This window comes from Mesoplodon mirus (assembly GCF_964341445.2).
Source record: "Mesoplodon mirus genome assembly, chromosome: 17".
In the NCBI taxonomy this organism is placed as follows: domain Eukaryota; kingdom Metazoa; phylum Chordata; class Mammalia; order Artiodactyla; family Ziphiidae; genus Mesoplodon; species Mesoplodon mirus.
In genome coordinates, this window is record NC_138993.1 from 44335302 (window position 1) to 44362945 (window position 27644).

The window sequence follows — 27644 nt, forward strand, 5'->3', positions numbered from 1 at the left end:
GCAGAGCCACAGGCTTCAGTAGCTGTGGCTCTCAAGCTAAGTAGTTGTGGTGCACAGGCTTAGTTTCTCTGCGGCATGTGGGATCTTCCCGGACTAGGACTCAAACCCATGTCCCCTGCATTGGCAGGCAGATTCTTAACCACTGCACCACCAGGGAAGTCCCTCAAGAGGATTTTAGATCTTTAATGCATTGTACTCCATCTGACTTCAGTGAGCATTGTGATTTATAACATATTTTTAAATGTATTTTAATTAAAGAAAGAGTGAATGATTGAAAGAGCCAGATCAGTCTGCAGCATATTCTTTCATTTCTCTTAATGAAATACAGGAACCTAAAAATACTAAGGCTTTATAATGAACATTAAATCATACATATTGAATTTACATTGTATAATTAGGCATTAAATAAAATTTACCTTTTTTCTTGTGAAGGCAGATTTTCACAATGAATGTATCTTTGGATGAGAGCTAGAAACTTTGGAAATAAGTGTAATATTAATACTTTCAAGTCACCAGCTTTTTGTATATTATCCTGGTATTCTAGTTAGTGAAAATGTAAAATGTCTCAAGGCATGATTTGAAATAATAAATGACTTTTGTTTTTTATACCAATAATATATTGAGGGTCCCCTTCATGTCTGACACCATGCTGGATATTGTGGACACACCAATTGCAAAAAGTGCAGCAGTAACATTGCACTCATGACAGTTCATTCTAGTGCAACAATATAATCATCTGGATAATGCAATTCAAATTGATTAGACATTGTTCTACATATAGAGGAATATGCTTATGAGTAATAGCATAGAAATAACTTAATTCATAATTGGTTCAGACTGTTGAAGCATTCTGTAAAAAAGTAGGTTGACTTTATCTCTTTGGCCACAGGAGAAAATTCAGGTGATATTATTGAGTGCTTACTAATGGAAACATTGCAAAGAATTTGGCTTTGCATCTGTAAATAACAAGTAATTAACCAGGAACATGATTTAGTCTTACTCATTACCTGTAGGTTGACAGCAGTTCGGATATCACTCACAACATAGCAAGAAGCCTGTGTTCAAAGGACACAACTCATGGATCCCTTTATTCTGTGAATTGATATGTACATCAGACGTGCAAATTAATGGCAATAGTTCCTGTAAGGATTGTGTGTTGGTTATTCAGCTGTTGTTGCTCTACTATGTCTCCACTTCCATCTTCCTTTTGGAACTCGGACTGGGATTTTACAAACCACAATTCTCCTTTGGCCGATAACTAGAGGGAGATGGGAAAGAAAGAGGAGAAAGAAAGGACTTACTCCTCTGTTCAATTGGTCCTGTCAGTGTCATCTTAACAGCAATTTGTCATTCTCTCCCAAGCAGTTTATCTAGTTTGCAATGTTTTTTCAAATGTCCCCAAAGCAGCCCATGGTAGTCTTCAGAGACATGCTGGGCAGCATTCCTACTCAAATGTCTGAGTCTCAGTTGTGAAGAAGCCCTGCTCTGAGATCCTGAGATGCCAGCTCCAGGTGGATTCTGTCTCATCTTCAAAGGTGGGAACTCCTTCCTAGGAGTTCTCCTGCAAGGTTCTCCTGCTCTAATAGACTGCAACCTCTGCCCTTTCCTCACAAAACCTTAAAGACAGGAGCTGCTTCTGTTATATGATTCCTGTTATGCTTCTGTTTTCCCCCTCTGCCTTTCTGTCCTCTAATTACTGTTTAATTTCTTACATTAATATTTCCAGTTAAAATAATTAGTATGATTTCTGTTTTCCTGTCTGGATCCCAACTGATATGGATTACCTATATATTATTTAGTGGAGCTAGCAGGCTTTAGAAAAGATGGAGGTTAGGATATAGTAAGGCAGTTAATTATGCAGCCAAAGAAATAGCTGAGGATTTATTTATCTTTTGTACTAGAGAAAATATTTTAAAGTGTTTTTCTGCCCAGAAATCAGTCTTCTCAGTGCATCTTAGCAGGGAAAACCATTGCACAGGTGATTTTCTGAAGCACTCATCTTTATATAAGAAGCATATCTGAATTATTAAATTCATACTATATATGTGCAGTAGTGAATTAGAAAAAAAAATAGCCAGAACTAGAGAAATGTGGTTGATGATGTTTCTGCATCTCAATATGTGGGCCTTGAGAACCTGCAGATATTGGCAAGTCTCATAACCCACACAAGGAGGGTATTCATCAAATTACATGAGAAAAATCCTGGTCTGAGGTTTTTTGGTATCTTTTTTATTTTTTTGTTTTTTTGTTTTTTTTTTTGGTTTTTAACATCTTTATTGGAGTATAATTGTTTTACAATGGTGTGTTAGTTTCTGCTTTATAACAAAGTGAATCAGTTATACATATACATATGTCCCCATATCTCTTCCCTCTTGTGTCTCCCTCCCTCCCACCCTCCCTATCCCACCCCTCGAGGTCGACACAAAGCAATGAGCTGATCTCCCTGTGCTATGCGGCTACTTCCCACTAGTGATCTATTTTACGTTTTGTAGTGTATATATGTCCATGCCACTCTCTCACTTTGTCAAAGCTTACCCTTCCCCCTCCCCATATCCTCAAGTCTATGCTCTGGTAGGTCTGTGTCTTTACTCCCGTCTTACCCCTAGGTTCTTCATGACCATTTTTTTTTTCTTAGATTCCATATACATGTGATAGCATACGGTATTTGTTTTTCTCTTTCTGACTTACTTCACTCTGTAGGACAGACTCTATGTCCATCCACCTCACTACAAATAACTCAATTTCATTCCATTTTATGGCCGAGTAATATTCCATTGTATATATGTGCCACATCTTCTTTATCCATTCATCTGTTGATGGACACTTCGGTTGCTTCCATATCCTGGTTATTGTAAATAAAGCTGCAATGAACATTTTGGTACATGACTCTTTTTGAATTATGGTTTTCTCAGGGTATATGCCCAGTAGGGGGATTGCTGAGTCGTATGGTAGTTCTATTTTTAGTATTTTAAGGAACCTCCATACTGCTCTCCATAGTGGCTGTATCAATTTACATTCCCACCAAAAGTGCAAGAGTGTTCCCTTTTCTCCACACCCTCTCCAGCATGTATTGTTTCTAGATTTTTTGATGATGGCTATTCTGACTGGTGAGACATGATATCTCATTGTAGTTTTGATTTGCATTTCTCTAATGATTAATGGTGTTGAGCATGCTTTCATGTGTTTGTTGGCAATCTGTATATCTTCTTTGGAGAAATGTCTATTTAGGTCTTCTGCCATTTTTGGATTGGATTTTTTTTTTTTCTATTGAGCTGCATGAACTGCTTGTGAATTTTGGAAATTAATCCTTTGTCAGTTCCTTCATTTGCAAATATTTTCTCCCATTCTGAGGGTTGTCTTTTGGTCTTGCTTATGGTTTCCTTTGCTGTGCAAAAGCTTGAAGTTTCATTAGGTATCATTTGTTTATTTTTATTTTTATTTCCATTTCTCTAGGAGGTGGGTCAAAAAGGATCTTGCTGTGATTTATGTCATAGAGTATTCTGCCTATGTTTTCCTTTAAGAGTTAGATAGTGTTTGGCCTTACATTTAGGTTTTTAATCCATTTTGAGTTTATTTCTGTGTAAGGTGTTAGGGAGTGTTCTGATTTCATACTTTTACATGTACCTGTCCCATTTTCACAGCACCACTTATTGAAGAGGCTGTCTTTTCTCCACTGTTTGCCCTCACTGTCAAACTAGTCTGCCTCTTTCCATTACTCTTCACCTTGAGAACTTATTCTGCATACAGCAGCCAGGGTGTTATTTTGAAATTGTAATTCAGGTTATGTTACCTCTTAGCACAAAATCTAACGGCTTGTCTTGCATTATTATTCCATTCATAATTTGACCCTTAACCTCATCTGACCCTCCCTGTTGTTGAGTCTCTTTCTGACCCTCCCCCTTGTTGAGTCTCTTCAAAGGATATCTATCACTTTGCTGGTCTGTAACTATTCCAAGCACACCCCCATTCATGTCCTTTTGCTGTTGTTTTTTCTTCCTGAAATCTTCTCTACATCTTTTAGTAATTGTTCCTTCAAGTTACTTAAATCTCAGAATAGTATATTACTTCCTCAGAGATGACTTACCTGACCATCTGATATTAAATGTTAATTTCTTCCACTCTGTGTCATTTGCCTGTGTAGACTTTAGCAACTGAGATATTATATCTGAGTAAATTTGTGTGTATTTTTATATGTTATTTTCCCCCTATTATCATGGGAACTCTGTGAGAGGGTGACCTTGTTTGGCTTGTTTACTGCTGAATTATCAATCCTAAAATAGCAGGTTTTCCAGTAAATATTTGCTGAACCAATGCATGTGTCTTTATAGAATTCCCTGGATAAGAACTAGTCCCTTTTTAGTATATACTATAAATACTTGCTAACAATGCTAAGAGAATTACAATAGAAATTTCTGTAAATGCCAAAAAAAAATTATCTACAAGCAAGTTACTGGTGGAGCTCAAAAAAAATTCACTCATGCATTCATCCACCTTATCCCTGAAGACTTTGATCCATGAAATCTAAGTTGGGTAGGTGTTTGTTGTTTTTTTTTTGTTGTTGTTGTTGTGTTTTGTTTTGTTTTTTTGCTGCACCAAGCGGCCGACAGAACCTCCCCGACCTGCACCCTTGACAGTAAAGCCACAGAGTCCTAGCCACTGGACCACCAGGAAATTCCCTGTGTAGGTATTTTTTTGTATGTGATTTTGTTTTTTAAGGTTTCATAGGTGAAACTAGTGGTGGTTCACCTCAGAAATTCTTTATCAGTTAATATTTTTTGAAATAAAAGAACACATGCTCAATTTTTTTACTTAGTAATTAAGTTTAGCATTTTGGTCAGTTAATGTGCAAAGATATGCAACTAATTTTGAATTAAAACTTTCGGTAAAAATATGTAACTTATAAAGTATTTATAATTATGAACTCTAGTATTGTATTGGAGAAATATCTCTGCAGATTTAACATCATGTGTTTTTATTTTCATTTTATATTCATGGAAATTAATGCTGTAGCATATTCATAGTATCTAACAATGAATTTTAATGAATAATTAGAAATACGGATTCACAAATATTCATTAAAAATGCACGACTATGTTGGAGTGTTATGAAAAGCAGCAAATATCCAGACCCAACAGCCCTTTTTTTGTTTTGTTTTGTTTTCAGATTTTAGTTAGCTGAACTCTTCTAAAAATATCTCGTTAGTATAACAGAAAAAAAAAAAAAAACTAAGGTTATGGTCAAGATGCTCACAAATAAATTTAAACATTACCATATTAAATCTAAAGTCTCTTTTACATGACAAAATAATAACATACACAAAATCTACTTCATAAGTAAACGTTTTGCATAAGATAGGAAACTATAAATACTAACTTTCTTAATCATTTCACTTGATGGAAAGATCTGTAACATTAATCAAAAACCTGGCTCAAATATGGTACAACTCAAAATAGCCTCTGAAATGGTTTGTCTTACTTTTCTTTCTCCTATGAGCAAATAGTGACACCAAGCACGCTATAATGAAAGGAGGTCTCCACTTCCTGAGTGATGAGATAATATGGGTAAATCCCCATGAAGACACAAACAAGGTGGAATTTTATCACATTGAAGAATTTAACTGAATGACAGCCAATGACAAAATTTAATTGGTTTATAACTAGAAAGCAGACAGAACTGGATTGGGGCTGAGTGTTCAGTGCTTGCCTACATAGCCTTTACTTCATGACAGTCTGAGAAGATAGACAAACCCATGACCCTCCATTCCTTGCTATCATATTTTCCACAACCAGGGAAAAACTGAAAATTCTAGACAAAAATAGATGGGTAAAAATGGTTATAAAACAGGGGAAAGTGCATTTGCTATAGTCTCCAAATATCTAATCAGGTCAAAAAGAAACAGTATGGTAGGAATTTAGCCTGGGTGGTAAGTGTGCTTTTTAAGAGATAATACATATTTCTTTCATTAAGAAAAATATCCAAAATTGGATACAAGGCAAAGGATGGACTAAAGGAAAACACTTTTTTTTTTTTTTGGTTTTTGACTTGCTATTTACAATCCGTAAGAGCCTAGACTCTGCGTAGTTACATGTTACTTGTATAGTTTTTCCCAATGAGAATGAAAATTATTTCTGTTTGGTAGATAAGATAAATTCAAAGATTTCTGTTTTGCACATAATAAGATAGTAAACAGAGTTGTTGCTAACTTAGCAAACTTCTGTAGCATGCCTTCCATAACTGATTAAGTAAAACTCCCTTCTTCAAATCCTCTTTCTATCAGGCTTACTCTCCTGTTGATTTCCTCATTAAATATATCTTTAACATCAACACATTCTATATTTGTAAATTATACTTTGACACCACCATGGTGGAGAAAGGAGGATACTATCTCGATGGAGGGTGGACTCCCTAAGTTTCTGATCTAAATAAGGGTGTGGACAGAGAGCTGCATGCTTAAATTTCTTTGATGGAAATTTAACTCCCATTTAGATTTCCCTGCCTGCCTATATAATCTGGTTTTCAAAGGCCTTGTCTCAAAAATTATCTTACAAATCCCTTAAAATCTCTTGTTCTTTTATCCATTCTAGCAAAACTGGAATCCTAGATGAGCCCAACCATATGCCCTTTTCATGTCTGTTACAGATGTAGTGCCATGCTGCCATGTATCATAAGGAAAATGATTAGACAGCCACAAATATACATTCATATTTACCTAGACAAGTGGAATAGAAATCTTATTATGCTTCCTCAGTCTGCTTTCTATATCCAAATAAAGTCTCAGCAGATGACCTTGCCTCCTACACAAGGAAAGTAGAAACAATGGGAGAGAAATGTTCTCTAATTTTTGATACAAAAACTACAAATACACAAATTTACTTGAATTTACCTGAAACTGTATCCATCATTTGACATTCAGTGATAGGTAAATGATTAATATTTTTCACTTTCTACTAAACATGTAGATTTAGGATTATATAATGAGAAATAAGTATATTTGATAATAAAAGCAGGATACAAAAATGTATGGTAGGAGTCAATTTTATTTAAAACCGTATATAGAAATATTGCATAAGAAGTAAGAGTGTAAAATATAAAATTATCTGAATGATTTTCTGTCTGTTGTGAGGTTTTTGATTATTTCAGTTTTCTTCATTATATTTTATGTGCTTCAACTTCTATCTCTCTAGATCCAAAGGTATTTTGGATCTACCTAGTCAGTGATATGCTTTAGTAGAAAGACGTTATCATGTTTCCTTAGGCTCTATGTGAAATATTTCCCTCTTAACTAAGGTGGTTAAGTTCCAGGTGTCTTTTTGTTTGTTTCCTTGTTTTGTTTTGTTTTATTGTTGTTTTACTGAAGAACGAAAACATTTTGCTGACCTTCCCACCAGCAGTCTCAAACCTAAAAAAGAAGCTGATGCCTAATAAAAGACAAATTTCTTTTCCAGGAATATTAAACTCACTATATGTAATTTTTTTCCCTTTTAGGAAGTATCTTAACTCAGTGATCTATGACATACAGATTCTATTCAAAGTCACATGATAGGTAAGTTAAACATTCAACTGAGAGATGTTTATTTTTACAACCAAGCTAACATTTTCCAAAGAATTATTCTTAGGTAGTGACTTCTTAATTGTACATGCAATTTGATATTGGGGACAGATAATATTCAAATGTCCTAATTTGTGAATCCTCTGTATTCTGTACTAGGCAGTCAGAGAGAGATGTTAAAAGAAAGATAAGCTTAGTAGGCAGGGTTTTAAATTATCTACATTCATGAGTTAATAGATTTTCATCGTAACTAGTCTTCCAATGTATCTATTTTAATATTAGTTATACAAAGGACACTTGACAGGTTTTTTTTATTATTATTATTTTTTTTATTTTAGAGTGTGATGTCTAAATGTTAGCAATAAATATCTTAGTAGTTAATGAAAGCTTCAAGAATTAAAACATATATTTCAGCCTGAAATATAACTACTCTTTCTAACTTCTTTGTCTAAATAACATTGTGTAAAAAATAAATAAGACTAAATAGGTTAACAATATTTTAAATCCACCAGAAATAATGCAGTGGGAAAAAAATAAAAGAAGAAAATGATTTGGAGAGGTAGCAAAAGAAAAAAACACAGGCTTATAGAGATTAAAGTGAATTGGGAAGCTATTTTGGTACCTTTCCTTCATTGAATTTAAATGGTATATTTCTTCACATATATGGAATTTAAAGATGTTACAAAATGGAATTTTAAAATAATACTAAATTTTATAAAATGGGGGAATTTCACGTACTCTGAAATTCTTTATTTCTTGTGATTAAATAAAGAGAGACAAAGACTGAACTTCTTTTATTTATTGATTCAGCCAGAATTTATTAAACACACATTATATCTAAGTTGTTACATATTCCAAAGGCTACCAGTATGATGATGTATGAAATGTGTAATAATATATTGAAAATGCAAAAAGTGCTTTTAAACGAAAATTAATTTGTAAATCTACTAAAAATTTTTACCTAATATGCTTAAAACAAGTTCATTTTATGGTATGTAAATTACACCTCAATAAAAGTGCTGAAAAACTATGAAAAAAATGAAAAATAATTTGATAAATAGAAATGAGGACTTCACTGGGACATTTTACAAATTATGCAGTTAGTATAGATATTATCGCCTGATAAGTAAAATTGTGTTATGTTAATTAAACAAGTTAGCAGTCATAAATTCAAAGTCATAGTTTGCCGTATGTTGATTAAATTACTGTAGTACAGAAATAGTCTTGTCACTGCCCTGCAATAAATAAGCATATCATATGGAGATTCAATATCTCATGTGTAAACATTATTCGATCTGTCTTTAATATATCCAAAAACTTATTATATATTTTCATATTCACTACTACTACTTTTTTAATAGCCTTTTTTTTTTTTTTTTTTAGTTTGGAATAAAGTTCGATTTACATAAAAGTTGCAAAGATAGTACAAGGAGTTTCCATATGCACTTTATCTAGAAATATTACCATAACTATGATATATTTGGCAAACCAAGAAATTATCATTGACACATTACTATTAAGTAAACTACAGACTGTATTTAGATTTCATTTGTTTTTCTATCAATGTCTGTTTCCAGGTTCCATTCAGATACCGTGTTAGGTATTGATTGTACTGGTCCCCTTATTCTCCTCTTCTGTGAGTTTCTCAGTATTTCATTTTCATTATGTTACCAGGTTTTTTTGTTTGTTTCTTTGTTTGTTTTTGTGTTACGTGGACCTCTCACTGTTGTGGCCTCTCCCGTTGTGGAGCAGAGGCTCTGGACGCGCAGGCTCAGTGGCCATGGCTCACAGGCCCAGCTGCTCCATTGCATGTAGGATCTTCCCAGACCAGGGCACAAACCCGTGTCCCCTGCATCGGCAGGTGGACTCTCAACCACTGCGCCACGAGGGAAGCCCGATCTTGACAGTTTTGAAGAGTGCTGGTATAGTATTTTCTAAAATGTCTCATATTTTGGGTTTTCCCAGTGTTTTTCTCAAAATTGTACTGGAGTTATAGTTTTTGGGGAAGAATGTCACAGAGGTCAAATACCCTTCTTACCATATCATGGCAGAGGTAAGTAATAGCCACACAACATTATTGATAATTTTAACTTTGATCACTTAGTTAAGGTAGTGTGTTCCAGTTTTCTCCCTTTTAAAGTTACTATTTATTGTTCCTTTTCATACTTTACTTTTTAACATTTTTATTGGAGTGTAATTGCTTTACAATGTTGTCTTAGTTTCTGCTGTAAAACAAAGTGAATCAGCTATATGTATACATATATCCCCATATCCACTCCCTTTTATGTCTCCCCCCCATCCTCCCTTTCCCACCGCTCTAGGTGGTCACAAAGCACTGAGCTGATCTCCCTGTGCTATGCAGTTGCTTTCCACTATCTATCTATTTTATATTTGGTAGTGAATATATGTACATGCCACTCTCTTACTTCATCCCAGCTTACACTTCCCTCTCCCCATGTCCCCAAGTACATTCTCTACATCTGCATCTGTATTCCTGTCCTGGTCCTAGGATCTTCAGAACCTTTTAGAGATTCTATATATATATATGTTAGCATACAGTATTTGTTTTGCTCTTTCTGACTTACTTCACTTTGTATGACGTATTCTAGGTCCATCCTCCTCACTACAAATAACTCAATTTTGTTTCTCTTTATGGCTGAGTAATAGTCCATTGTATATATTTTCAACATCTTCTTTATCCATTCATCTGTCGATGGACACTTAGGTTGCTTCCATGTCCTGGCTATTGTAAATAGTGCTGCAATGAACATTGTGGTCCATGACTCTTTGTGAATTATGGTTTCTCAGGGTATATGCCCAGTAGTGGCATTGCTGGATTGTATGGTAGTTCATTTTTAGTTTTTTGAGGAACCTCCATACTGTTCTCCATAGTGGCTGTATCCAATTACATTCCTACCAGCAGTGCAAGAGTGTTCCCTTTTCTCACACCCTTTCCAGTGTTTATTGTTTGTAGATTTTTTGATGATGGCCACTCTGAATGGTGTGAGGTGAAACCTTATTGTAGTTTGGATTTGCATTTCTCTAACGATTAGTGATGTTGAGCATGCTTTCATGTGTTTATTGGCAATCTCTATGTCCTCATTTGAGAAATGTCTATTTAGGTCTTCAACCCATTTTTGAATTGGGTTGTTTGCTTGTTTGTTTGTTTATATTGAGCTGCATGAGCTACCTGTATATTTTGGAGATTAATGCACTGTCAGTTGCTTCATTTGCAAATATTTTCTCCCATTCTGAGGGTTGTCTTTTCATCTTGTTTAGGTTTTCCTTTGTTGTGCAAAATATTTTAAGTTTCATTAGGTCCCATTTGTTTATTTTGGTTTTTATTTCCATTTCTCTAGGATGTGGGTCAAAAAGGATGTTCTGCCTATGTTTTCCTCTAAGAGTTTTATATAGTCTGCCCTTACATTTAGGTGTTTAATCCATTTTGAGTTTATTTTTGTATACAGTGTTAGGTAGTGTTCTAATTTCAGTTTTACATGTAGCTGTCCAGTTTTGCCAGCATCACTTATTGAAGAGGCTGTCTTTTCTCCATTGTATATTCCTGCCTCCTTTAAAGGCATAAAAGGCAAAAATAAGGTTACCATATGTTCATGGGTTTATCTCCGGGCTTTCTATCCTGTTCCATTGATCTATATTTCTGTTTTTGTACCAACACCATACTGTCTTGATTACTGTAGCTTTGTAGTATAGTCTGAAGTCCAGGAGCCTGATTCCTCCAGCTCTGTTTTTCTTTCTCAAGATTGCTTTGGTTATTTAGGGTCTTATGTGTTTCTATACAAATTGTGAATTTTTTTGATCTAGTTTTGTGAAAAATGCCATTGGTAGTTTTATAGGGATTGCATTGAATCTGTAGATTGCTTTGGGTAGTATATTCATTTTCATAGTTTTTTTTTTTCTTCTAATCTAAGAACATGGTATATGTCTCCATCTGTTTTTATCCTCTTTAATTTCTTTCATCACTGTCTTATAGTTTTCTGCATACAGGTATTTTGTCCCCTTAGGTAGGTATATTCCTAGGTATTTTACTCATTTTGTTGCAGTGATAAATGGGCAAATTTTCTTAATTCCTCTTTCAGATTTTTCATCACTAGTGTATAGGAATGCTAGAGACTTTTGTGCATTAATTTTGTACCCTGCTACATTATCAAATTAATGGATTACCTCAGTAGTCTTCTGGTAGCATCTTTAGGATTCTCTATGTATAGTAGCATGTCATCTGTAAACAGTGACAGCTTTACTTCTTCTTTTCCAGTTTGGATTCTTTTTATTTCTTTTTCTTTTCTGATTGCTGGGGCTAAAATTTCCAAAACTATGTGGAATAATAGTGGTAAGAGTGGACAACATTTTCTTGTTCCTGATTTTAGAGGAAATGGTTTCAGTTTTTCACCATTGAGAATGATGTTGGCTGTGGGTTTGTCATATATGGCATTCATTATGTTGAGGTAAGTTCCTTCTGTGCTTACTTTCTGAAGGGTTTTTACCATAAATTGGTGTTGAATTTTGTCAAAATCTTTTTCTGCATCTATTGAGATGATCGTTCAGTTTTTCTCTTTCAATTTGTTAGTACGGTGTATCACATTCATTGATTTGCGTATATTGAAGAATCCTTGCATTACTGGGATAAACTCCACTTGATCACAGTGTAGATCGTTTTAATGTGCTGTTGGATTATGTTTGCTAGTATTTTGTTGAGGATTTTTGCATCTATGTTCATCAGTGTTATAAGCCTGTAGTTTTCTTTCTTTGTGACATCTTTGTCTGATTTTGTTATCAGGGTGATGGTGGCCTCGTAGAATGAGTTTGGAGTGTTCCTCCCTCTGTTATAGTTTGGAAGAGTTTGAGTAGGACAGATGTTAGCTCTTCTCTAATTTTTTAATAGATTTTGCCTGTGAAACCGTATGGTCCTGGACTTTTGTTTTTTGGAAGATTTTTAATCACTATTTCAATTTCAGTGCTTGTGATTGGTCTGTTTATATTTTCTATTTCCTCCTGGTTCAGTGTAGGAACATTTTGCTTTTCTAAGAATTAGCCCATTTCTTCCAGGTTATCCATTTTATTGACATAGTGTTGCTTGTAGTAATCTCTCATGATCCTTTGTATTTCTGCATTGTCAGTGGTTACTTCTCCTTTTTCTTTTCTAATACTGTTGATTTGAGTCTTCACCTTTTTTTTCTTTCTTGAGTAGTCTGTCTAATGGTTTATCATTTTTTTATCTTCTCCAAAACCAGCTGTAAGGTTTATTGATCTTTGCTATTGTTTCCTTCATTTTTTTTTCATTTATTTCTAATCTTATCTTTATCATTTCTTTCCTTCTGGTAACTTTGGGGTTTTTTTGTACTTCTTTCTCTAATTGTTTTAGGTGTAAGGTTAGGTTGTTTATTTGAGACATTTCTTGTTTCTTGAGGTAGGATTGTATTTTTATAAATTTCCCTCTTAGAACTGGTGTGCTACATCCCATAGGTTTTGGGTTGTTGTGTTTTCATTGTCATTTTTTATAGGTATTTCTTTTTGATTTCCTCTTTCATTTCTTCAGTGATCTCTTGGTTGCTTAGTAGTGTATTGTTTAGCCTCCATGTGTTTGTGTTTTTTACAGATTTTTTCCTGTAATTTATATTCAGTTTCATAGTGTTGTGATCAGAAAAGATACTTGATATGATTTTAATTTTCTTAAATTTACCAAGGCTTGATTTGTGACAGAATATATGATCTATCCTGGAGAATGTTCCATGAGCACTTGAGAAGAAACTGTATTCTGTTGTTATTGGATGGAATGTCCTATAAATATCAATTAATTCCATCTTGTTTACTGTATCATTTAAAGCTTGTGTTTCCTTATTTATTTTCATTTTGGATAATCTGTCAGTTGGTGAAAATGAGATGATAAAATCCCCTACTATGATTGTGTTACTGTCAATTTCCCCTTTTATGGCTGTTAGCACTTGCCCTATGTATTGAGGTGCTCCTATGTTGGGGGCATATATATTTACAATTGTTCTATCTTCTTCTTGGATTAACCCCTTGATCATTATGTAGTGTCCTTCTATGTCTCTTGTAATAGTCTTTGTTTTAAAATCTATTTTGTCTAATATGAGAATTGCCTGTCCACCTTTCTTTTGATTTCCACTTGCATGGAATACCTTTTTCCATCCCCTCACTTTCAGTCTGTATGTGTCCCTAGGTCTGAAGTGGGTCTCTTGCAGACAGCATATATATGGGTCTTGTGTTTGTATCCATTCAACCAGTCTATGTCTTTTAGTTGGAGCATTTAATCAATTTACATTTAAGTTAATTATTGATATGTATATTCCTATTACCATTTTATTAATTATTTTAGGCTCGTTATTGTAGGCGTTTTCCTTCTCTTGTGTTTCTTGCCTAGAGAATTTCCTTTAGCATTTGTTGTAACGTTGGTTTGGTGGTGCTGAATTCTCTTAGCTTTTGCTTGTCTGTAAAGGTTTTAATTTCTCCATCGAATCTGAATGAGATCCTTGCTGAATAGTGTAATCTTGGTTGTAGGTTTTTTTTTTTTTCCTTTCATCAATTTAAATATGTCCTGTCACTCCCTTTTGGCTTGCAGAGTTTCTGCTGAAAGATCAGCTGTTAACCTTATGGGGATTCCCTTGTATGTTATTTGTTGTTTTCCCCCTGCTGCTTTTAATATTCTTTGTTTGTATTTAATTTTTGATAGTGATTAATATGTGTCTTGCCATGTTTTCCCTTGGATGTATCCTGTATGGGACTCTGCACTTCCTGGACTTGATCATTTCTTTTCCCATGTTAGGGAAGTTATCAACTATAATCACTTCAAATATTTTCTCAGTCCCTTTCTTTTTCTCTTCTTCTTCTGGGAACACTATAATTCGAATATTGGTTTGTTTCATGTCCCAGAGGTCTCTGAAGCTGTCCTCAGTTCTTTTCATTCCTTTTTCTTTATTCTGCTCTGTGGTAGTTATTTCCACTATTTTATCTTCCAGGTCACTTATCCCTTCTTCTGTCTCCATTATTCTGCTATTGATTCCTTCTGGAAAAATTTTAATTTCATTGTTTGTGTTGTTCATCATTGTTTGTTTGCTCTTTAGTTCTTCTAGGTCCTTGTTAAACGTTTCTTGTATTTTCTCCATTCTATTTACAAGATTTTGGATCATCTTTATTATCATTACTCTGAATTATTTTTCAGGTACAATGCCTATTTCCTTTTCATTTTTTTAGTTTGGTGGATTTTTACCTTGCTCCTTCATCTGCTGTGTGTTTCTCTGTCTTCTCATTTTTCTTAACTTACTGTGTTTGGGATCTCCTTTTCACAGTCTGCAGGTTCGTAGTTTCTGTAGTTTTTGGTGTCTGTCCCCAGTGGCTAAGTTTGGTTCAGTGGGTTGTATAGGCTTCCTGGTTGAGGGGACTGGTGACTATGTTCTGGTGAATGAGGCTGGATATTGTCTTTCTGGTGGGCAGGACTGCATTCGGTGGTGTGTTTTGGAGTGTCTGTGACCTTATTATGATTTTATGTAGCCTCTCTGCTAATAGGTGGGACTGTGTTCCTGTCTTGCTGTTTGTTTGGCATAAGGTGTACAACACTCTAGCTTACTGGTCGTTGAGTGGAGCTGGGTCTTAACATTGAGATGGAGTTCTGTGGGATAGCTTTTGCCATTTGATATTATGTGGAGTCAGGGGGTCTCTGGTGAACCAATTACCTAAACTCAGCTCTCCCACTTCAGAGTCACAGACCTGACTCCCAGCTGGAGCACCAAGACCCTGTCAGCCTCACAGCTCCAAAGAAAGTTGAGAGAGAAATAAGAAAGAGAGAAAGAAAGAAAGAAAGAAAGAAAGAAAGGAAAATATAAGAAAAATATTAAAATTAAAAAATAATTAAATGTAATTAAAAAAATGAAAAAGGATAGAGGGAACCCTGGTACAAATGGTAAAAACAAAGCTATACAGAAAAAATCATACCAAGAAGCATACACATACACAATTACAAAAAGTTAAAAAGAGATAAATAAATAAATAAATATATATATATATATATATATATATATATATATATATGTAAAAAAAGAAGAGAACAACCAAATCAATAAAGAAATCTACCAAAGATAATAAACTCTAAATACTAAACTAAGATAAACATAAAACCAGAAAAAAAATTAGATGCAGAAAGCAAACCCCAAGTGTACCGTTGCTCCCAAAGTCCACTGCTTCATTTTTGGTATTATCTGCTGTCTCTTCACGTATCCAGAGGTGGAGCATACATCAAGTTGATTGTGGAGATTTAATCTGCTGCACCTGAGGCTGCTGGGAGAAATTTCCCTTTCTCTTCTTTGTTCCCACAGCTCCTGGGTTCAGCTTTGGATTTGTCCCTGCCTATGTGTGTAGCTCTCCTGAGTGCATCTGTTCTTCGCTTAGGCAGGACGGGGTCAAAGGAACAGCTGATTCAAGGTCTCTGGCTCACTCAGGCCAGGGGGAGGGAGGGGGACAGAATGCAGGGCGAGGTTTCAGCGACAGAGGTCGGCATGACATTGCAACATCCTGAGGCGCGACGTGTGTTCTCCTGTGGAACTTGTCCCTGGATCATGGTACCCTGGCAGTGTGGGGCTGCACAGGCTCCCGGGACGGGAGGTGTGGATGGTGACGTGTGCTTGCACACAGGCTTTTTGGTGGCTGCAGCAGCAATCTTAGGGTCTCATGACCACCTCTGTGTCCATGTTGATAGTCGCAGCTTGCGCCTGTCTCTGGAGCTTGTTTAGGTGGTGCTCTGAATTTCCTCTCCTTGTGCACCCCAAAACAATGGTCACTTGCCTCTTAGGCAGGTCCAGACGTTTCCTGGACTCCCTCCCAGCTAGCTGTGTTGCACTAACCCCCTTCAGGCTGTGTTCACGTAGCCAACTCCAGTCCTCTCCCTGAGGTCTGACCTCTGAAACCAGAGCCTCAGCTCCCAGCTCCACCTGCGCCGGTGGGTGAGCAGGCAAGCCTCTTAGGCTGGTTAGTGCTGGTCGGCACCAATCCTTTGTGTGGGTATCTCTCAGTTTTGCCATCTGCACCCCTGTTCCTGCACTCTCCTTTGTGGCTCTGAAGTTTCCCCCTCATCACCCCTCCATCTCCGCCTGTGAAGGGGCTTCCTAATGTGTGGAAACATTTCCTCCTTCACAGCTCGCTCCCAGAGGGGCAGGTCCTGTGCCTATTTTTTTGTCTCTGTTTTTTTCTTTTTTCTTTTGCCCTACAGAGGTACGTGGGGAGTTTCTTGCCTTTTGGGAAATCTGAAGTCTTCTGCCAGAATTCGGTATGTGTTCAGTAGGAGTTTTTCCACATGTAGATGTATTTCTGATGTATTTGTTGGGAGGAAGGTGATTTCTATGTCTTACTCCTCTGTCATCTTGAAGGTCTCTCCCATACTTTATTTTTGAAAGTGAGTCCCTTAATCCATCCCCACTTAAGAGGAAGAGAAAATTAAGTTCCACCCCTGGAAGGTGCAGTATCTATTGATATTATCTGGAAAATTTCTGAGAGTAAGAATCCAGGCTCTCACTATCTATCATTTATTACTTATTTTTAATCTCTTAAATACATGTAAAGAGTTTCAGAATTGTTAAACTATATTTCTCTGAGGAAAAAGAACAAAACAAAACAAATAGACTACCATGTTTTTGGACAGTCCTTTTTGTTGTTAATGTTAATGTTTTCAGTAAAAACACTGTTTGGTAATGTTACTGAAGTCAGCTCCTTATTCACTCCACCTTTTTCAGTAAGGTTATTTGATACATTTGTAATACGGTTAGATTCATTCTTCACAGTTTTTATTTCATCATGACATCCTGGTTGATTTTTTTTTTTTCGGTTTTCATACATTAAAGTTTACACTTTGTGAAATATATTTCTCTAGGTTTGGACATAGAATGAGGTATCCAGCACCCCAGTATCATATAGAATATCACCCTAAAACATTCTCTGTATATATTTTTTGTTATCAAATCACATTTCATTCCTCCAGACTCTGGTAAAAACTGATCATTTTCTGTTCCTATAGACTTGCCTTTCTGATATATTATATGAATGGAATATTACAATAAATATCATTTTGAGTTCTGGTTTCTTTCATTTGGCAAATGCATTTAGATTCAGCCATGATTTTGTATGAATTAATATATTCTCCTTTTCTTTGTTGAATAGATATTCCATTGCACAGAGGTATCAGTCTGTCCATCCATTCCCCTATTGATGGACATCTTGGTTGCTTCCAGTTTCTGAATAAAGATGTTACAAATATTCATGTGCAGGTGTTTGTGTAAATATGAGTTTTCAGTTCATTTGAATCAATACCTATGCACAGGGATTGCTGAGTCTATGATGAACTGTGCAAAATTCTCCAAACTGTCTTCCAAAGCAGCTCTTCTATTAGGAATTCCCATCAGCAATGGATGAGGGTTATTTTTGCTCTGCATTTATTTCTGCTTTTTTAAAATTATTTTCAACATCAAGATTCTATTTACCATATTCATCTTTCTAATTTAAAAACTCAGTATAGTATTTGTTATTTGCTAATAATACTAGAAATTTTACTAATATCAGTGATATTTATTGACTAGTTACTATGTAATAATCACTTTGTTCAATACTGAGACTACACAAATTTTAAAAGTAACTGTGTAAATTACTTTACATGGATTGTGCAATTTAGCCTCAAAACAGCTCTACAACCGGGTGTTATCATAAGTATTGTTATTGTTATTATCCACATTTTACAGTTAGAACATATGACATGTAGAATTCAAGGTAAACTCATAAAGAACTATAAATTCTGTTTACTGACATTTACATGAAAGTGAAAAATAATTCTAGATTCCACAGTCTATGGCATGAAGGCAGGTGAGGTTTCAAATAACATAGTCCAAATTCCACTAAATCTAGAAATCATACCTTAAAATAATATGAATGTTACATTATTTGATTTTATAATATAATAGACATTTTAGTAATCATCACATAGCAGAATATCTGTAATAAAATAAATATAAATATACAAGTGGTACTATGAAATCCATACTATGCACTGGAAAAGATAATGTTACTCAAACTAGTAGAGAATTTTAAGTATGTTTTGAAAAATACATATCTGAAAAAAAATCCTAAAGATTAACTTAAAATAAAAACTGTTATCACACTCCAGCTACCTTCATGTACAGATCCTCAGACATTTAGAAATGTGAAGGTGTGATGATTTTTCTGAATCTATAATATATTCATCCCTAGGCACAGTTGAGCATCTGCTCTTTATTTGGGGTTTGATTCTTCCATTTTAAGTTAGTTAAGCTGCTGAACATGCACTTCTTTGGTACCTCATTAATTTTACCTAGATTTTGTTGAGTTGTGAAAGATTGTCATAGTTCAGAAGTTCCAAATAACAACAATTATCAACTTATACTGTAGACATTCAAACCTCCTTTACCTAGAGCTTTGCTAGTTATTTTCTCCACCAGTCAGAGGCAATTACCTGTCAGTATAAGGAACTATTTAGAAAGACACCTGTGTTCCACTTGAATAAATATCCTTATGAAAAGTGTAGCAAAAGAAAAAAAATCATAATCCTATCATATATATCTCACAGTTCTCCACTCTATTTCCTTCTCAGACACCTTTCCTAGAATAGCCGGAGTTTACTGAAAATAGTTATGCTAAGATACATGATATTGTGTAAGTCTAGCTAATCCTCTAATTTATTTATTTATTTTAAAATTATAATTCTGGGAGTAAAATGAGTTAGAAGTTGACATAGTCATAGACCTTTGTGCTCTTTTTAGTCTATGCTATCTCCCAGAGAGAGTCAATAGGCAATTTCATTCTAATTTATTTCTCTGCCTCCAGCTGCACCTTGATATATTTTCCAATATTTCACATTAATTCAAATATGTTTTTTCCAAGATAATTAATTTGAAACAAAAATCTAGGTAATACCATGTCATGTCACAATAAAAATAATAAGTTCCAGTCAACCATGAATGAGCTTACCATGAAGTCATAGAATTTCTGACACTGTCCATTACCCTATTGGTGCATTTAAATCTTTTGCTTGGATAATCATTCTGAATTTAAGAAGCTTATTTTAAAATGAAACAGCTTCTAAAATTTCTAATTCCTGAATATTTTTCTGTCAATAGTATAGACTGATGGCAAAAAACCTTAGCTTCTCTAAATTACAATATAGGGCTAAACTCTATTTTCTATAAACGTTTCCATGCTGGTTTACTTTTTGCAAGTTCAGCTACTGTTTAACTTTGAGTTAGTGTTTTGTATGTTTTCACCTTTTGTTTTTGTTTGTGCAAAGAGCAATGCAATGAACATAGAGTATGTTGTATATTTAATAAACTTTGATAGAGAGTACATAATCAAGAATGAATGTGAAGAAATTATACAACTGTAGTTCAAATGCAGAAAAGTTTAGATAAAATATGCACAATTCTCAATTTGAGGTAATGAATGCATATTATCTTTACACAAATCTAAAATTATTCATGAATTCCCAATTGACAAACAGACTGAATTCCTAAAGATTTCTTTTAATGTTTCTTTCTGGGAAGAGAAAATTAGTGTTTCCATAGAAATGCAGTAATAATTATACTGGTTGGTTTCCCAGGCTACAGTTTAAACTGTATCACATAAGTTAGTAGGCTTTTGTAGCCAGAGGTAACACTCTATTGTTTGATCACTGTAGTTCAATTTGAGTATTGAGATTTTTAAAATATTCAACTCCCTGTATTTTCTTTTCTCCTCTGCCTAGTATTCTGTGCCCCATTGCTCCAACTCCTAGCCATCCATCTGAAAACACAAATACACAGATACAGAAAGAGAAACAAGGAGTAAGATAAATATATTAATTTTAGGTAATTAGCTCACACAAATGAAGAAGCTTGACATGTCCAAATCAATCAATCAACCAATTACATGGGGTAGACCAGCTGGCTGGGAGCTTAAGGAAGAGCTGCTGTTCAAGTCCAAACCCCGTCTGCTGGCAGAATTCTTTCTTGTTTGGAGGAGGTCAGTAATTTTCTATTAAGGACTTCAACTGATTGGATGAGTCCATCCACATTACCATAAAGGGTAACTTATGCCTTCCAAAAATCACCTTCACAGAAATATCCAGAATGTTTACCATGGTCCATACGAGTTGATTCATGATATTAAACATTAACACTGACCACTATTTAAAACTGAAATTTGGTGAACCTTATGAAATGGGACTACCTATAGACAGTAACCAAAGAATCTTCTACTTGATATATTTTTTTTAATTTTTTTAAATTGAAATACAGTTGATTTACAATGTTGTGTTAATTTCTGCTGTACAGCAAAGTGATTCAGTTATACATGTGCATACATTCTCTTATTTTTATACAACTGGCTTTTTAAAAATTGGAGTATAGCTGCTTTACACTGCTGTGTCAGTTTCTGCTGTACAGCAATGTGAACCATGTGTATACATATATCCCCTCTTTTCTGGATTTCCTTCCCATTTAATCACCACAGAGCACTGAGTAGAGTTTCCTGTGCTATACAGTAGGTTCTCATTAGTTATCTATTTTATGTATAGTAGTGTATATATGCATACATTCTTTTTTTAATATTCTTTTCCATTATGGTGTATCACAGGATACTGAATGCAGTTCCCTGGGCTATACAATAGGACTTTGTTGTTTACCCATTCTATATGTACTAATTGCATCTGATAACCCCAAACTCCCCATCCATCCCTCCCTGACACCCCCTCTTGGCAACCACTAGTCTGTTCTCTATGTCTGTGAGTCTTTCTGTTTTGTAAATAAGTTCATTTGCGTCTCATTTTAGATTCCACATATAAGTGATATCATATGGTATTTGTCTTTCTCTGTCTGACTTCACTTTACTACTTGATCTTGATTGGTCATTGTGGATCTCAGATTTGAATGACTTTACACTTCCTTTTAATGTTCAGATTGGGAGAATCCTAATCTCTCCTTTTAAATAAATGTACCCTGTGGTTAATGATAGCCTGCATAACGAAGTAAGGATTGAAAATGCATTCAAAGAGAAAGTCAATAATTATGCTGTGAAATACTGCTGTAATAATTTTTAACAATATCTACCCCAATAAAAATATCATCACTCATTAGAATAAATAGATAGTTATTGGTGTATACATGTATGTTAATCTACAGTGATAGCACATTATAAACATCATTTCTATAGTAAAGTGTTTTCAACTAGCTGGAGAGAGTTAATACTAACAAATCATAGGAAGTTTATCAAATGTTAAATTTTACTGATAGTTTAATTATCTTGAAAAACAAAATAAAGGAGTTCATAGAAGATAACACTAAATATAAAGTGGTGGCAGAGGATGCTAAAATTCTGTGACCTCTTTGGTGCTATTCCTCAATTATAATTTTTGATTTGATTTTTTAATGTAATAATCTGACTATATAGAGATAGATAAACAATTTCCTCTGTAACTCTCACATTCTCAAGACATTTTTAACAATTACTTTAAAAATGTATGTATTTTACAATTTGACCTCACGAAATGAGATCTGGACATTGACACCTAGATATAATATCAGTGAACATATTTAAATTATGTTGTTAAATATGAATTAAAATATACTATACAATTTAAAAATGTTTACATTGAATGTAGATCAGCCTGGGCAAAATTGAGAATAAAACATTTTAATAATTATGTTTAATCTGTCTTTTCTGCTCCTTTTTCTTCATCACATCTAGTTTCAGCACTCACCAATGTGTTCCCAGCCTCTATCTTCTACTGAAAATTATTTTCTAAGAAAAGCTTCTTGGAGTATAGAATGCCTAAGCAAAATCATGAACTGTGAATTGGAAGTTAGCCAGGTACAGATGGCAAGAAGGCATTTAAGCTTAGGGAGCAGCATGTGCAAAGGCACAGAGGTGTAAGAAGACATGATCTAATCAGGAAAATGCCATTAGTCAGCCTGTCACAACTTACAATTAAAAAGAAGAAAGAGACCTTATCTTTATGACAGAGTTATTGACTGTACATTATAACTTACAGCAAAGAATACAACTGTAGTAAAATGCACTGAGGAGTTGAAATTGTAATAGTACCAGTGCTGCAGCTGTTATTGTCATTTTGTTTGGAGATATATAATTTAAAATCAAGGAGGATTTTAATACGTGCATCATTTTGTTGTTATTGTTCTGGGGAGAACACATACACACACATACACACACACAGTTCTCTGGTGGATTGGTTTCTAACCCTGATTCCAAGGCAGCCATGAAATAATGAATTTCTTGTGTGTGTGTGTGTGTGTTTTAATGAACCAGATTCCTAATTGGATAGTCATCCTTCCATTCTACAAGTGCTCTCCCTTACCTCCATTCAATATGTACAAAAGTTCTGGAGATATGATCAATCATTCATTAATTTATTGACTTAAACATTTATCTAATATTTACTAGAAGACGTTCTGGGAACTGTTTTCCTTTTGAGCATATAATGCTCACTCAACAAGAAAGTGAAGGGCCTACCCTAATGGGTCTTACACTTTAATGGCTTAAATTCTAGTGCTTATGACTGAGATGCCCTTTGTCTCAGTCCTTTTAGGTCTAAAACTTCTGCTTCTTCTTCCATGTTTTGTGTGGTACCCAAGAATCTTTGTTAAAGATGGTACATACCACTTCCTTGGCACACTTGCCTAGAATATTGTTGTGTGTTCCCATTGCTCAAAGAATCAACAGATATTTCTCTGTCTCTCACTTCATGAGACCATTCCTCTGCATTATGAAGTGTATTAGGGGTACTCTTATCTTCTTTTCCTCCACACCAGCACCTGCATAATCAAATCAGTCAGTTTAGGTTTTAGCCATAGAGGGGAAGATTATTTGACCAAATGTTACAGCTGCTTCTCACTTTATTAATGGCACCAAAGTAGGAAACTACAAAGCTTCTCAACCTGGCATAAGAAAACCAAGAAAAAAATACATAAGCTGTTGCAAAATGAATATTCTCCAAAATTATCTTGCCATAATGTAAGATATCTACTTCTTACTTTTAGAGCAGTCCTGAACTGTTGTAACTCTACAATGTAAATTTTTTATATAGTGTATTAACATTCCAATCAGTAAAAGGAAAATGTTAGCGATTATGGAGGAATGATGGGACCCATGTGTGATTGGTGGGTGTTAATGGTACTTGTCCTCAATTGTAGATGCCTGCCAGCCATTGTGGGTCAAGATAGTGACCACTGTTAAGGAGATGGCAGTGTTCACGGAAGTGGTGAATCTGTGAGGAAAGAGAGCCACCTGAAGGAGCCAGGACACAGATAGATCTAAACTATTACTTGAGGGCTTTGAAGCATCTGGGACAGGGTGCACAAACAGCTGGTAAAGATAATAGTGATAGCACAAAAGATATAACTATGATATGAACATTACTTTGGGAGTTCCAATACTTGCCTGTGGAGAAGAAAACTGATGAAATAATACTGGCTATCATTTTCATAGCATGACTGTATGTGAAGCACTATTCTAACCACTGTTTCACAAGTATTAATCAATTTAACCCTCACTATGAGGGAGAGACTATTATGTCCAGTTTTCAGTGGAAGGAGATAAAGTAAAGATAATTAAGTATTCTACAATATGATTCATAAATGACAGATTCAATAGTCCACAAAACGCAGCAGTCTGGTTCAAGAGTACAAGAGTTTAACCACTAGGCTGTCATGAGGGAGGGACTGTTTGAGATTCACAACTTGGTAAAGATAAAGAGAAAAACATCCCTTGAAAGCTAGGAGCTGGTCTGGTACTCTCAGCTGGACTACTGTGCTCTTCAGTCAAAAATAAGCAATTTCACAGAATATCGACATCAGATGATATAATTCTGTGACCATGACAGAGTCAAAGAAAACAAGACCACTCTGTAATCTTGAGTAAACAGATAAAATATGAATAATGTCTAAACCACAAAATGACCAGACATACCCCTATCCTGGCTAATGAAGTGACTGATGCTTTTTTACTAATTACTGTTTTGCTTCTGTCCAGTCTTCCTTCCATCTAGATGAGACTAGTAAGAATCAATTACTTCTGCTCTCTGAAAGCATGCAATCAAAGCACAATCCCACTTCTTTAAACTCACCTTAAATTGACCTAACATAAGCCCAAGTTCTCTGATAGGATTTTTCTAACACCCTCATATTGAGACTCCTCATGGTGTGTCTACTTACTCTTGTAACAATCATCAAACCCAACATGTCCAACTACAAGTGCATGCCTGTTGCTCTTTGTCTGGAGGAGTTGATAATAACTTTAAATTGCTATTTAGGCATTCAAAATTAGGACATTTGATACTAACTAGTGAAGAGGAATAGAGTGGTTACAGAGAAACATAAAAAATAAAAATAAAGAAAAAGGAAAAAAGAAAGAAGACGTATAGAAGAAGAGGGGTTAGAGACAGGACTGAGAGGGAGTGAGACAGCAAACAATATAATACTGTTGATTATAGACTTTACAAACCTTTGCTTCCCCAACTTTAATATTTATAATTATGTATTAGAAAACCTGACTTTTAGGCAAGGTGACATCTCTTCCAGTAACACATTTTAACATTTCTCCCTAATTGCAGAGTGAAAGATATTCAATAAGCAGATAAAATGGGACGTATTTGGGTGCAGGACATATTTTCTGGAGCCATCCAAATGTCACACAAGCACAGTCAATTCTGCCAACTTATGACAAAAGTCTTAATAAAATGTAAATTCTAAATAAACATAAATTTAAAAATATATTTTTATCTGTGTTATAAATTGGGTAAGAAAACATTATTTCAGAGGTGGTATAAATAATACAAGAGTTTAGAACCTCACTTTAAAATTGTAATTTATATGCCTATTTCCCAGCAAAGTTATGTTTGAAATATCTTAGTTATAGCTCAAGGTTAAAGCATGAAAAAGGCTAATCATTATTAACACATGCACAAATTATATCTATATGACTACTTTCACATTGTGTCTTACTGTGGTGCAAGGCAGTATACACCAAAAAAGTTCACAGTTGCTCATTCTTCTTCATCAGGAAACAGTGTTATCACATATCTTACTTGAAAGGAATGACCTTGAGGTTTTCTCCAGCCTAGCTTCTCTAGTGATGAGATCATAAGATCAGCTCATTGTCACCTTAGATAAAAATCAAACTAAAACTCTAATGGAATTTGATCCACTGCAATTTTCATTAGAAATAATCTTTAATAAATCTTTCTACATCCTTGTGCATTTTTAAAGAGGCAATGTATTGCCCTTTGTTCTTCTAGTTAAATACAAAGGAGGAAGTAAACTGAACTTTTCTAAAAATGCATTGATTACTGATATTACCTATTTCAACACAAAACACTCCAATTATATCTTAGCTTTTGAATTTGTAGTCTGCTAAAAATAGCCCACATGGGCTGGAAAACAAAACTAAACTAAACCAAATAAATATTAACGGTCAACTCCTCCTTCCTCTGTAACATTTGAAAGAAACAAATTCCAGGGAAAGCAAATCAGATGTTTCTCCATCTACTATGTCAGGCAGAGATTTAGAGGCAGGGTGAGAAATAGAACTTTGTGCTTCTAACTCTTGATTCAGTGCTTCTTCTGCCTTTCATGTGTGTCTGTGTGCATGTGCTCATACACACATATGCATGTGTTTTGGTTGGACTTTTAAACAAAATAATTCAATATGACTGAATATATATGGTTTCTATAGAGTATGATACACACTAAAAATACAAATTTCCCAAGGATAGTTATAAATTATATTCACCTAAATGATTAGGAAAACTCAGGTAGACCTAGAAACATATATTCAGTTATAAAGCCATGATTTCTATGAAGACAGAAAACATGTAGTGTTAACCTGAAGAGTTCATCTTTTGAACAACGGTAGATTCTTAATAAATCAAAAAAGATGAGTTGAACAGATGTAGGTGGCTAATCAGGAGAGGCAAACAGCAAAGATTTATAATATATTTTTATTTTACCTAAAATAAATCTTCTCTTGTTTTATAATCAGTTTAATAGCAAAAAAAAAAAAAGCATTGTCAACAACATTCACATGTTTTTTGCATTTCAATATAGCTGGTACAAAATTCAAATATAATACAAAAAATGGATTTTACAGGACATTATGGAAAAGTGAGATGGCGATCTCTTTTGTAGCTTTTTAAAGTAATAGGTTCTTTTCTCTGACTACTTTAAGAGTTTTTCCCATTATCTCTGATTTTAGGAGGCTCTTCATGTTATTATCTTTCTCCAGTGAGGATCCAATTATCCCCCTGCTATCAGAGAATGTAACGCCTACTCACCTTAATATAACAGGAATTGAGCTGGCTCAAGGGTGGAATGCAGCCCTGGTAAGATTCAGTTTAACTCTAATAGTTGTGTGATGCTCCATGGTTTTAGTTTTAGTGAAAGTAAAAGTATGCATTTGTGTGTATATGTATATATGTTTTGCAAAGGGAAGTGAGGGCTAGAATATGAAAGTAGGAAATGAAAGAGTGAAAGAATAATGACTGCATATAAGAAAATAATATTTTAAAATTTAAGTTCCTTCTACAAGGAGGTAATTAATGTCCTTTTTAGTCTTGCTTGACAAGATGTTTCTTAGTTTCACTGTAGGCCCAGTAAACATACAATCAGATTCTAACTATTCTGGATAAAATCTGATCAAGTATAATTTTTAAAAGTATGAGAAAGAATGATATTAATAATTTTATATGAGTAATTGGTATTCTTTCCCAGACTTACAAGAAAATGTTGGCAATTTGTTCTTTAAGAACTTTTAGATTTGCAGGATTATAATTTATATTGGTGGTTTTTAAAATAGACTCCTTTGGAATACAAATGTTCTGAAATCTCAGTCAAAGCCCCCTTTTATTATTAATGGATAGTAATAAAACTTTCAAAATTAACAATAAATGTATATAGGTAGATTTTTTTATTTTAAAATTTGAAAAAAATATGGGAATTTCCTGGTGGTACAGTGGTTAGGACTCGGTTCTTTTGCTTCCAGGGACCAGGTTTGATCCCTGGTG